This window comes from Muscardinus avellanarius, assembly GCF_963383645.1.
Source record: "Muscardinus avellanarius genome assembly, chromosome: 2".
Classification (NCBI taxonomy): domain Eukaryota; kingdom Metazoa; phylum Chordata; class Mammalia; order Rodentia; family Gliridae; genus Muscardinus; species Muscardinus avellanarius.
Genome location: NC_137787.1, coordinates 57,845,577 through 57,857,005, shown reverse-complemented (window position 1 = coordinate 57,857,005; position 11,429 = coordinate 57,845,577).

The following is an 11,429-nucleotide window of genomic DNA, read 5'->3' as shown; positions in this document are numbered from 1 at the left end:
CTTCCTCTAAGTATTGCTATGCAAAAGCTGCTGTAATTAAACTTGTTATAGGGAGTAGTTTTTCCCTTAGTACTTCTCTGCACTTTATAGAATATTGTAAAACAAAAAAAACAACCTACATACTTTTGAAGTGTATTTTATCTTTATATAGTTTATTTGCAAGAGTATTTTCCTAATAACTTCATAGTATGAATGTGCATCTTTTTTTTTTTTTAACAAATGATGGTGTAACATTTTGACATCCATAGGGACAAATGTAGATATTTTTCTAAAAAACTGTGAGGGACTGACATCTTGGTCAGTATGTATTGTAGTTTATAAACATGAAATCTTAGGTTTCAATTTGACAGAAGTGTGATATATGTAACTTGTGCCATGGACCAAAAGGTCACTTTACCCCAGCTTAAAATGAGTTACAATAGCAGCTTGATGGTGATTGTATTGTATTCCTTTAAGAAAAAAAGGAAATGCGTGACATTCTAGATATCTTTAGTCCAAATAACATGACATACTGAGCATATAAAAAGACCAGTTCATGCTGTCCTTCATATGTGAAGTTGACACTACTGATTTGTTTATACCAAATGTTGGGTTTAAAGTATTTAATTATTACTTATTTATTTTCTTGTATCAGAAGATGATTGCATTCTAACTTTTGTGACCCACCAAATTTAAGATGTGCATACATTTTCACTTATATTGTTCTACAAAACAGGCTAATGTGGTAGTGACCTTGCTCACACCAGAGAAATAAAACAACTTTCAATGGAAGAGGATTTTAGTGCTTTTTTCCTAAAATATACATTAAGCTGCTGTTATAAGGTATTGTTGGCAGCTCTTTAGAATATCTAGAGACATTTTTAATTTATGAATATTTATACAGAAAAAATTCTGTCAAAGTGACTGTTCTGTATCACTTAAGAATGGCATTATTTAAAAAGCAAAATAGCATTTTTTTGAATTGTGTGTTCATACTGTTGTCAGTGTTTGCCTTGTAATTTTTCTTTAATTCACTTTGGGGTAATAGTTTTGTCCAAGGTTTTGGATGAGCAGCACTTTACAACAAATCAGCTTGGTGTTTTTAAGTTAATCATATGTTTAATAAATATGTGTTTTTTGCATTCAAACACATCATTATAATATATTGTATTTTTTATATTCATGGATACTCTATCTAGTCTTTATTAAGTATTAATAGTTTTCTTTATTTATTTGATTTTGTTTGTATATTCAGGCCTGCTGGTGAATACAAAACAAAGAATACTGACTGTTCTTGTTACCTATGAGCTTAGAATGGTGTGGCCTATTTTATTTTAAATTTCTCTTACGAGTTTATATGGGAATTTGTTAAAGAGTTAATGTTTGGTATTTACTAAAATAAAATGTGTAAGAATAGGCTTTCTTCCTTGTTAAAAGGGATATAAATTATATACATTAGTATGTATTTAGATAAACTGCTTCTAAAAGCGTTGTGATTTTAAAGTAGTATACAGGCCATTAGATGACTCTATGTTCAGTGGCCTTTTTTCCTGCTTTTTTTTTGAGTGTATGTTTGTGGATAGCACTGAGTATTGAACCCAGAGGCCGTCTACCTTTGAGCTACACCCCCAGCCCACATTTATTTCTTTGGAAACAAGGACTTTATATTATAGGTTGATGAGTCTCACTACTTGCGGAGGCTGACTTTGAATCTGTGATCTTTCTGTCTCAGCCTTCCAAGTGCAGGGTTTACAAGCATGCACCACTACACCCGGCTCGTGTGTGTGTGTGTGTGTGTGTGTGTGTGTGTGTGTGTGTGTGTGTGTGCTGGGGATGGAACCCAGGGGCATTCTACCTCTGAGCTACACCCCCCAGCCATTTTTTTTTTTTTTTGGTGGTACTTGGGTTCCTGGAAGCCCTTCTACCTCTGGGCTACACTCCCAGACCTATTTTTTATATTTTTATTTGGAATCAGGGTCTCTTAAGCCAGCGAGTCTGGCTTCAAACCTGCGCGATCCTCCTGTCTCTGCCTCCCAAGCGCGGGGATTACAAGCATGCACCACCACGCCTGGCTATTTTTTAATTCTTTATTTTGAAATAGGGTCTCACTAAGTTGCAAAGGGCCTCACTAAGTAGCTGAGGCTGTCCTCGAACTGTGATCCTCCTGTGTCAGCCTCCCAGATGTTGGGATTATAAGCATGTGCCGCCATGCCTGGCCACACCCGACTTTTAGTGCTCATTAAGTTGTATTTTGTATATAATTTGTAAAGAGAAAGTTCTGTAATGTAGTAAGTTTTTATTACTACCAGCTTCTGTGAATTTTATTATTACCAGCTTCTGTGAATGGATAGTTGGATTTTGTTTTTGTTTTAATTTTTTGTAGTAGGAACTTGCACAGTGAAAAGACAATGAAGGTTATGGTGCTATTGGTATTAAGTTTTTAAGGTGGTTTTCCTTTGAGGTAGTAGTTTTGTAATGAAAATACTACACTAAGCTTTTGAACTTGTAGAAAATAGTTAAATCCATTTTTTATTGCCTTTCCCAGATAGATGAGTTTGTGAATAGTTTTCTGTAAATTTTTTTATTCATTTTTTTGTTGTACTCGGGGTGGAACCCATGGGCTTTTCTATCTCTGGGCTATACTCCCAGACCATTTTTCTACGTTTTTTGGAAACAGGGTCTTATTAAGTTGCTGAGAGCCTCACTAAATAGCTGAGGTTGGCTTCGAACCTGTGCGATCCTCCTATCTCAGCTTCCCAAGGGCTAGGATTACAAGCGTGTGCCACCACGCCCAGCTTCTGTAAATATTTTAAAAATAAAATTAGATCATTTCTGGTTTGTATTATTATTATTATTATTATTATTATTATTATTATTATTATTATTAGCTCTTTAGCTGAGAGTATGGGTTCCACATATCTATAGGCCACAACTGAGATTATCTAGATCTTTATGAATGAATTAGCATGATATAATCTATAAAGCTTAAGGAACCTTGAAATTTGAGGGACCCTATGTTTCAAGTATGTCTGACTTTTATAAATTTTAAGAAAAAGATGAATGAAATAAGAATAATTTTATAGGAATTTCAACTTGTCAGATTTTTCTGTGATATAAAGTTACTGGTTGACTCTTACTTTGCTTAGGCCATGGGGTTATTGAGAAATTGGAGACTCTCTTAGCTAAGCAAAACTAGTGCTTTCTTTTCATTTCAAGTGCCTGGTCCTTGTTGTGTGGGAATGACAACCCTCCATGACTGAAGAGACCATGATGAGAATTGTTTTATAAATGAACTAAATTTGAATTTTGTTACCTTATATTGGATTATTGTGTTATCTTCAGTCAGAACAAGTCTAGAAATGGATGTTATTGTTAAACTTAAGTACCCTGGAACATATGACCCTGAATTTTACTTTTCATTATACATTATTGCATTTAGAAATTTACAAATCAAGCCAGGTGTGGTGGCACATGCTTGTAAGTCCAGCATTTGGGAGGCTGAGACAAGAGGAAAGAGGATCCGGGTTTGCGGACAGCCTCAGCTACTTAGGGCGGCCCTTTGCAACTCAGTGAGACGTTTCAAAATAAAGAGTGAAAAATAGGGCCAGCAGTGTAGCTCGGAGGTAGAATGCCCCTGGGTTCCATCACCAGTACTGCAAAAAAAAAAAAAGGGGGGGGGGAAGAAATTTAGAAATCATCAGAAGATCTCAGGAAGTATTTCTTTGTAACATTATTTATTTATTTGTGGTAACTGGGGGTTGAACCCAGGGGCATTCTACCTCCAAACTATACCCCAGCCCTATTTTTTATTCTTTATTTTGAAACAGGATCTCACCAAGTTGTGGAGCACCTCACTAAGTAGCTGAGGTTGGCTACAAACTTTTAATCCTCCTGTCTCAGCCTCTCGAGTACTGGGATTACAAGCATGTGCTACTATGCTCTGCTTTTTATAATATATTGACAGTGGTCTGCTATTTATACTAATTTCTTATACATGATTATATCAATAGTTTGGACTCTACCAATTCTCCCTTTATTCAGTGAAGCAGCTCTGTGTCTGTCGATTGAGCCTTGCTATTGCAGTTTGGTGCAAAGTTAGGGCCTTGGCTTGTGAGGGAAGCCATTTAGGCTGTGGGAGATTCTTCAAGGAGGCCTTTTTAGGAGCCCTGGTAGGGGAGCAAGTGGTAGGTAGCCAGTGGATAGGGCAGCCATTTCATGTCTTTCTGGTTCCTCAGGTCTCTCTTTGAATTTATGTTAAATTTGCAAGTTTAAATTCTGTCTTAAAAATTAGCTTTTTAAAAATTTATTTATGTATAAAGTTAAAAATGAAGTAGAACTAAAAGACATAATTATAAAAGCAGTATCCCCCCACCCCAACCTAACATCCCAGAGAGAAGGTGTCTCCCACCCCAATCTAACATCTCAGAGAGAAGCACCTTTGCTTTTTGGTGCTGGGGATAGAACCCAGAAGCTTTCTACCTCTGAGCTACATCCCTGGCCAAATTTTATTTTCTGTTTTGCACTGTGTCTCAGTAAATTGCTGAGATTGGTCTCAGACCTGCAATCTTCTTAGTCTCCCAAGTCCTGAGATTATAGTTGTGTACCACCATACCTGGTTACCAATTTCAATTCTTAGTAGTTTATTCTAATATTTATCTTTCAATTTATAAGTGTTATATTACTTCTTCTTGGTATATCATTTTTAGAAAGGATTTCTTGAATTCTTTTTATGATAGGCAGAACTTTTTTTATATCCACATCTCCCTTATTTTCTTTCCTATATTGGTGTATAGTCACAAAACATTTTGTCAGATCAGTAAATAAATATTGTTCATTGATGAACCACATTATAATTATTATTTTCTTTCTACTAGAATCCTATATTTCTTAGGATTCATAATTGCTTGATTTTTAAATTTGCATAGCTTTTTATGTACACATAAGGGCTATCATATTGATAATCCAGAAGTTCAAATGCCCAAAAACCTTAGATAACCTATCAATTCTTTTTTTGTCATTATCCTCTAGGGGCAGTATCTCTTCCTTATTCCCTTTTCATTTATTCAGACTGTTGGTCTCTTGGCTGTTTTCTAGACCCCTTGGTGTTTTTTTTTTTTTTTTTTTTGGTGGTACTCGGGTTCCTGGAAACCCTTCTACTTCCGGGCTACACTCCCAGACACCTACTTTTTTATATTTTTTATTTGGAAACAGGGTCTCTTAAGCCAGCAAGCCTGGCTTTGAACCTGCGTGATCCTCCTGTCTCCTCCTCCCAAGTGTGGGGATTACAAGCGCGTGCCACCACGCCCGGTGACCCCTTTGTGTTTAATTTCATGTTGGATCATCCGTTTATTCAGTCCTCCAACAACTTTTTTTCATGATTACTGCCTTTTCTTTTTGCCAAAACTTACCCACAATAGCTTCCTGAAAAGATGCATTGGAGGTACAGATGTTAAAGCTATCCAGTATTAAACATGTCTCTACTCTTGTTTGACTGGTGGTTTGGAGTCTGTTAAAAATAACTTTCCGCCTGGCGTGGTGGCGCACGCTTGCAATCCCTGTGCTTGGGAGGCGGAGACAGGAGGATTACGCAGGTTCGAAGCCAGACTCGCTGGCTTAAGAGACCCTGTTTCCAAATAAAAATATAAAAATAGGTCTGGGAGGGTAGCCCAGAGGTAGAAGGGCTTCCAGGAACCCCATACCACCAAAAAAAAAAAAAAACAAACTTCAGATTTTTCAAGGCTATCCTCCATTGTCTGACAGCAGTTGGCATTACTATGCAAATTTTGTACCTTTCCTTTCCATGGGATCTCTTTTTACTCTCTTAGAAGTATTTTGGAACTTCTCTTTACCCCTGCTATTTTACAGTGGGGTGTTTGTGTGGTGTGTTTCTGTTTTCATCTTGATGAATACTTACTTGATTTGTTGGAGCTTTTCAGTTAGTGGACTTGTCTATTTTAATTCTGGGAAATTTTTTCTGGAATTTTTTTGTTTGTGCATGTGTGGTACTGCGGATTTAACTCGGGGCATTTTATTTCTGAGCTACGCCCCAGCCCTTATTTTTTGTTTTGAAACAGGGTCTTGCTAGGTTGCTAAGGTTGGTTTCAAGCCTGTGATCCTCCTGTCTCAGCCTCCCAAGTACTGGGATTATAGGTGTGCACCACCATGCCCAGCTTTTGTTATCTTTTTGATAATTTCCTCTCTCCTGTCTTTCTAGACTTCTTGTTTAAAGGTTGGACCTCTCAGATTGATCCTTTAACTTAAAAAATCTTTTCTCTCCATTTGCTGCTTCAGTTTTATTATTTTTAATTTTTTTGTTATCTTCTTGCTCTTCTGTTGAATTTTCTTTACCTATATATATTTTACTTGCAAAGAGATATTCTTGCTGTTTTTCTTTCATAAAACCCAGTTTTTATTTTATAGATTTACTGTCTTTTCATATCTTTCTGAGGATAAAATTATGTGACACCCTTTCCTGTTCCTTTCATTGTTTTTTTCCGTGTTCTTCTTTTCTATTTATTTGGTTTCAGCTCTTTCTGATGCCTTTCTTAGGAAGTTGGAGCTATCATCTATTCCTATTGGTCATGTATGACAAAGCTAATTTCTTTGAGCTGGGTTTGTCAGTTAGCTATGCACTACTTCTCAAAGAGCTGGCCTTTTCTTTTGGGACCCCTAAATTTCAGTGGTCTTTTCTTTGTAACCATTCAGTTTCTCTAGAACATTGGGTTCTGGCAGTAGGTTAGGAAAAGATGGCAGAGAACCCCACAATTTATATGATGGCCTTTACTTAATCCCTCTACTTTTCGCCTCCCTCACGCCAATCCAAGTCTTCCTCCTCTGATTTCTGACCTTCAGATTCAGTTTCTTTTGTAGACAGAGGCTGGGGGATGGCGCTTTGCTGACTGGGGAGTGAATGGTAGAGGACCTGAGTCTAGTTGCTTTTTGTGTGTGTGTGTGTGTGTGGTACTGGGGATGGAACCCAGGGGCTTTTCTACCTCCAGGCTATACTCCCAGACCTATTTTTTTTTTATACTTTATTTGGAAACGGTCTCACTAAGTTGCTGAGAGCCTCACTCAGTAGCTGATGCTGGCTTTGAACCTGTGTGATCCTCCTGTCTCAGCCTCCCAAGCGCTGGGATTACACGTCCAGCCTAGTTGTTTTATATGCAGACTTCTAGTCCTAATTTCCTTGGAAGTCCTAGTGCTTTCAATTCTTGCCCTTCTTAGGGGCTTGATGGAGTATATTTGTTGCTTCTCTATGTGCGTAGGCTTCAGCCTTCTCCTTTCTGTCAGGTCAATTATCTCCTCCTGGTTTCTGTCTTTAGAAGCTGTTGAGATCTCGTGGTTTTGTATTCTGTTCCTGTTGTTTTTGTGAATTAATACCATTTATATTCCCTTAATGTCTTTTTCATGGGGTTTTGTAGGTTGAAATATATTAATGAGGTCAGTTCACCATGTTTAACTAAAAGTCTAGATTTATTTTATTTTATTTTTTGCTGGTCTGGGGATGGAACCCAGGGGCATTTGACCGAGCTACATGCCCTGCCCTATTTTTATTCTTTATTTTGAAACGGGGTCTCACTAAGTTGCGGAGGGTCTCACTAAGTAGCTGAGGCTGTCCATGAACCATGATCCTCCGGTTTCAGCCTCCCAAATGCTGGGATTACCAACGTGCACCACCATGCCCAGCTGAAAGTCTAGATTTAAATTCTAATAGTGTATATAAAGTAAAATGTCTGTAGTATTCTGGAATTCATTCTTTCCACTGTGTTGATTTTTAATTCATATCCTTTTACTGTATTATACAACCTCATAGGGTTGTGGTGAGTTGAAGATTCAATACATAAAAATACTTAGAATAGTGCCTGGCATACAGTATGTGTTTGAATCTTTGCTATTATTGATAGTTATTGTCTTTATTAATATCACTACAATAACTTTTAATTAATTAAGTAGTCCACAACTTGACTGAAGGTGTTTTGCCATGAGAAGAATTAGTATCTGAAAAAATCTAGTGTTTGATAATATTTACCCTACATTAACTAGACTTCACATGAAATGTTCAAGGAAATGTTAAAGCCTTAAGAAATGCAATTAGTAATTATTACTTTGAAAGTTTTAAAAAGAGGATAATAGCTTGCCATGATGGCACATGCTTGTAATCCCAATACTTGAGAGATAGAGACAGGAAGATCACAGGTTTAAGGCTAGCCTCACCAATAGGGGGACTTTTCAACAACTTAAGAAGATCCTGTTTCAGAATAAAACAATAAAAATAAAGGGGATATAGCATGGAGATAGAATAGTTCAGAGAGAGAGAGAGAGAGAGAGAGAGAGAGAGAGAGAGAGAGAGAGAGGGAGAGAGAGGGAGAGAGAGAGAGAGAGAGGGGAAGAGAGAATGTTCTATTTCAGATTGTTATTTTCTATGTAATATTTTAAAACAAAATTATTTTGTTCTAGGTAGAAGCTACTCAGCCTAGTTTTTAAGTTTCTTCTACATTTTATTTTTCATTGAACCCACAAGCATTTAACCTCTGAGCTATACCCTAGCTTTTTTTATTATTTTACTTTGAAAAGGGTCTTACTAAGTTGCTGAGACTGGCCTTGAACCTGTGATCCTTCCTGTCTTAGCGTCTCAAGTACTGAGATTATAGTTGTTTGCCACTGCCATCATGCCTGGCTTTTTTAGATACTTTTAGTATGTTTTTGTGGATTAAATGGCAGGGTGGGGGAGATGCATAAGATTCTGATTCTTAGAAGTACCATGAGAATAGGTAATACATCATCATCATCATCATCATCATCATTATTATTTTGGTACTGAGGATTGAACTCAGGGACATTCTACCTCTGAGCTACACCCTCATCCCTATTTTATTTTTTATTTGAAATAGGGTCTTACAAAGTTACTATGTGCTGGCCTTGAACCTGCAATTATCTTGTCTTAGCTTCCCAAATACTGGAATTATAGTGCCTGGTGACAATTTTTTTTATGGATAGTGAGCTGCATATTTTGGGGAGGGGGTTTCTGTAAGGACATTTGTATTCTAGCTCACTAAAATGGAATCCCATGTTGTGAAAAATGGCTGTAAATATTATTACTAAAGACTAAGCTGGGCGAAGTGGTGCATACTTATAATCCCAGCATTTGGGAGGCTGAGACCTTAGGGTCGTGGTTCACGGACAGCCTCAGCTACTTAGGCCCTTTGCAATTCAGTTAAGCCCTGTTTCAAAAATAAAAAATGTAGATTGGAGGTAGAATGCCCCTGGGTTCCATCCCCAGTACTGAAAAAAACCAAAACAAAAGACTAGAATTTTTTCTGTAAAAGAACTAGCCAGTTGCTTAGTGTAAATATTTTTTGCAAATTATCAGAATAGTGTTGGTTGAACAAGTAAAACAGGTAGATGTACATAGATGTCACTATGATTATCTTTACTGATTCTCTTTACTGTCTACTTTTTTTTTTTTTTTGGTGGTATTGGGGGCGGAACCCAGGGGCTTTCTACCTCTGGGCTATACTCCCAGACCCATTATATTTAATTGGAAACAGGGTCTCACTAAGTTGCTGAGAGCCTCACTAAGTAGGTGGGGCTGGCTTCGAACCTGCCTGATCCTCCTGTCTCAGCCTCCCAAGCGCGGGGATTACAGGTGTGCGCCACCACGCCCAGCCCTTTACTGTCTACTTTGATATTGGAGCCCTTCTGGTACCTCTCTTCCATCTATAGTAATTATCTAGTATATTTTAATAGGCTAGAATTTGCCCTTTCTATCCTTTAATGTGTTCTCCCCACCTCTCTCAATCCTTTTTTTTTTTTTTTTTTTTTGGTCTTAATAAAACATTACAGAAATTTACTATAGGTCAGGTGCTTTACTTAATTTTAGCGTCAAAATAGGGATATTAAAGTACAAGATTATGCCAGGAGTGGCGACACATGCTTACAGTCTTAATACTTGGGGGGGGGGCTGAAACAGTAAAATTATTGGTTCATGGCCAGCGTCAGCAGCTTAGGCTCTTCACAACTTAGCCCATGTTTCAAAATAACACTAAAAAAAAGAAATAGGGCTAGGGGTGTAGCTCAGAGGTAGAATGCCCATGGGTTGAATTCCTAGTACCAAAAAAGAAACCAACAAAAAACAAATTACAAGAATATGAGAGCAACCAAGATAAACAGAAGCATTAATTCACATGATTGATTGATTAGAATAATGAATAATTTATTACATTCTGAAATGCTATTTAAATTAGCTACTTAGTATTTTATTTCATATTTTTCAGTAGCTGAATAAATAATCTAGAACTTATCCACAAAGCCTAGAATTTAGTGGCAGGGTAGATTAAGTTTTGGTTAAGTGCTAGAGATAAACCAAATAAATTTGTGTCCAGGGGTATAGGCACATTAAGCAATTCCTTTAACATTAACAAGGGTAATTTCTGTGGATAATGTATTCCAAATATTAAAGATGAGTAAAATGTATATAATAAATTTCCTTCTTAATTTTATTCTGTCAGAGTGGGAGGACCTTAAATCCCAATATAACATATATTACACAAGTTGGTAGGAAAGGGCAGTTAGGAACAAAGGAGAGAACATTGTCACTCAAGGATATACCAGGAGCTATAACCTTTTCTTTCTTTCCCAACCTCTCTTGATACTACAGACAGAAGTTGTCACGTGGGTGAGATGAAGCAGTTTAGGAATATAGAATGGTTAGTCTTCGTAATGAAAGGAAGTGTTCTAGGAAAACCTATCCAGTCTTATCTGCACCACCCTTTTTCTTTTTCAGCACTTGGATTTAACATATTGAGTAAACTGAGTATTTTCTCACCCCTCTTCTTACTTTAAAAGTTTTTTGTTTGTTTGTTTGTTTATTTATGGTGCTGGGAATTTAACTGGGGGCATTCTACTTCTTTGATACACCCCAACCTCATTTTTTATTTTCATTTGGAAACAGGGTCTCACTAAATTGCAGAGGGCCTTGATAAATTGCTGAGACTGTCTGCTAATCTGATTCTTCTGTCTCATCCTCTCAGGTACTAGGATTACAGGCTTGTTCCAACATACCTGGCTCTTCTTACTTTTTAAAAGTAATATTAGATTATATCTTGTTTATTAAATAAGTATTTAGACAACACGAATAAACAAAAATCCATCTTGACACCCTCTCGCATAGGAGTAACCACTTTTTTCTGGTGTACATTCTTCCAGACCTTTTATCAGTGTGTTGACTTTGATTTTGTACAAATGTCCATTTCGTTAGTTTGGGTTTACTCATTAATAGCAGACAGATAAACAGCAGCACACTTTTATTATGTAGCCTTTAAAATAAATAAAGCGGCTCTCTGAAGCTTTACTTGAGTATATTTTTGTGTGTGACGGTTAAGCGATTATGACCCTTTCCATTGTTGGCCAGACAGGTATTCTAGCCATTTATTTTCTTTTTAATACCTCAG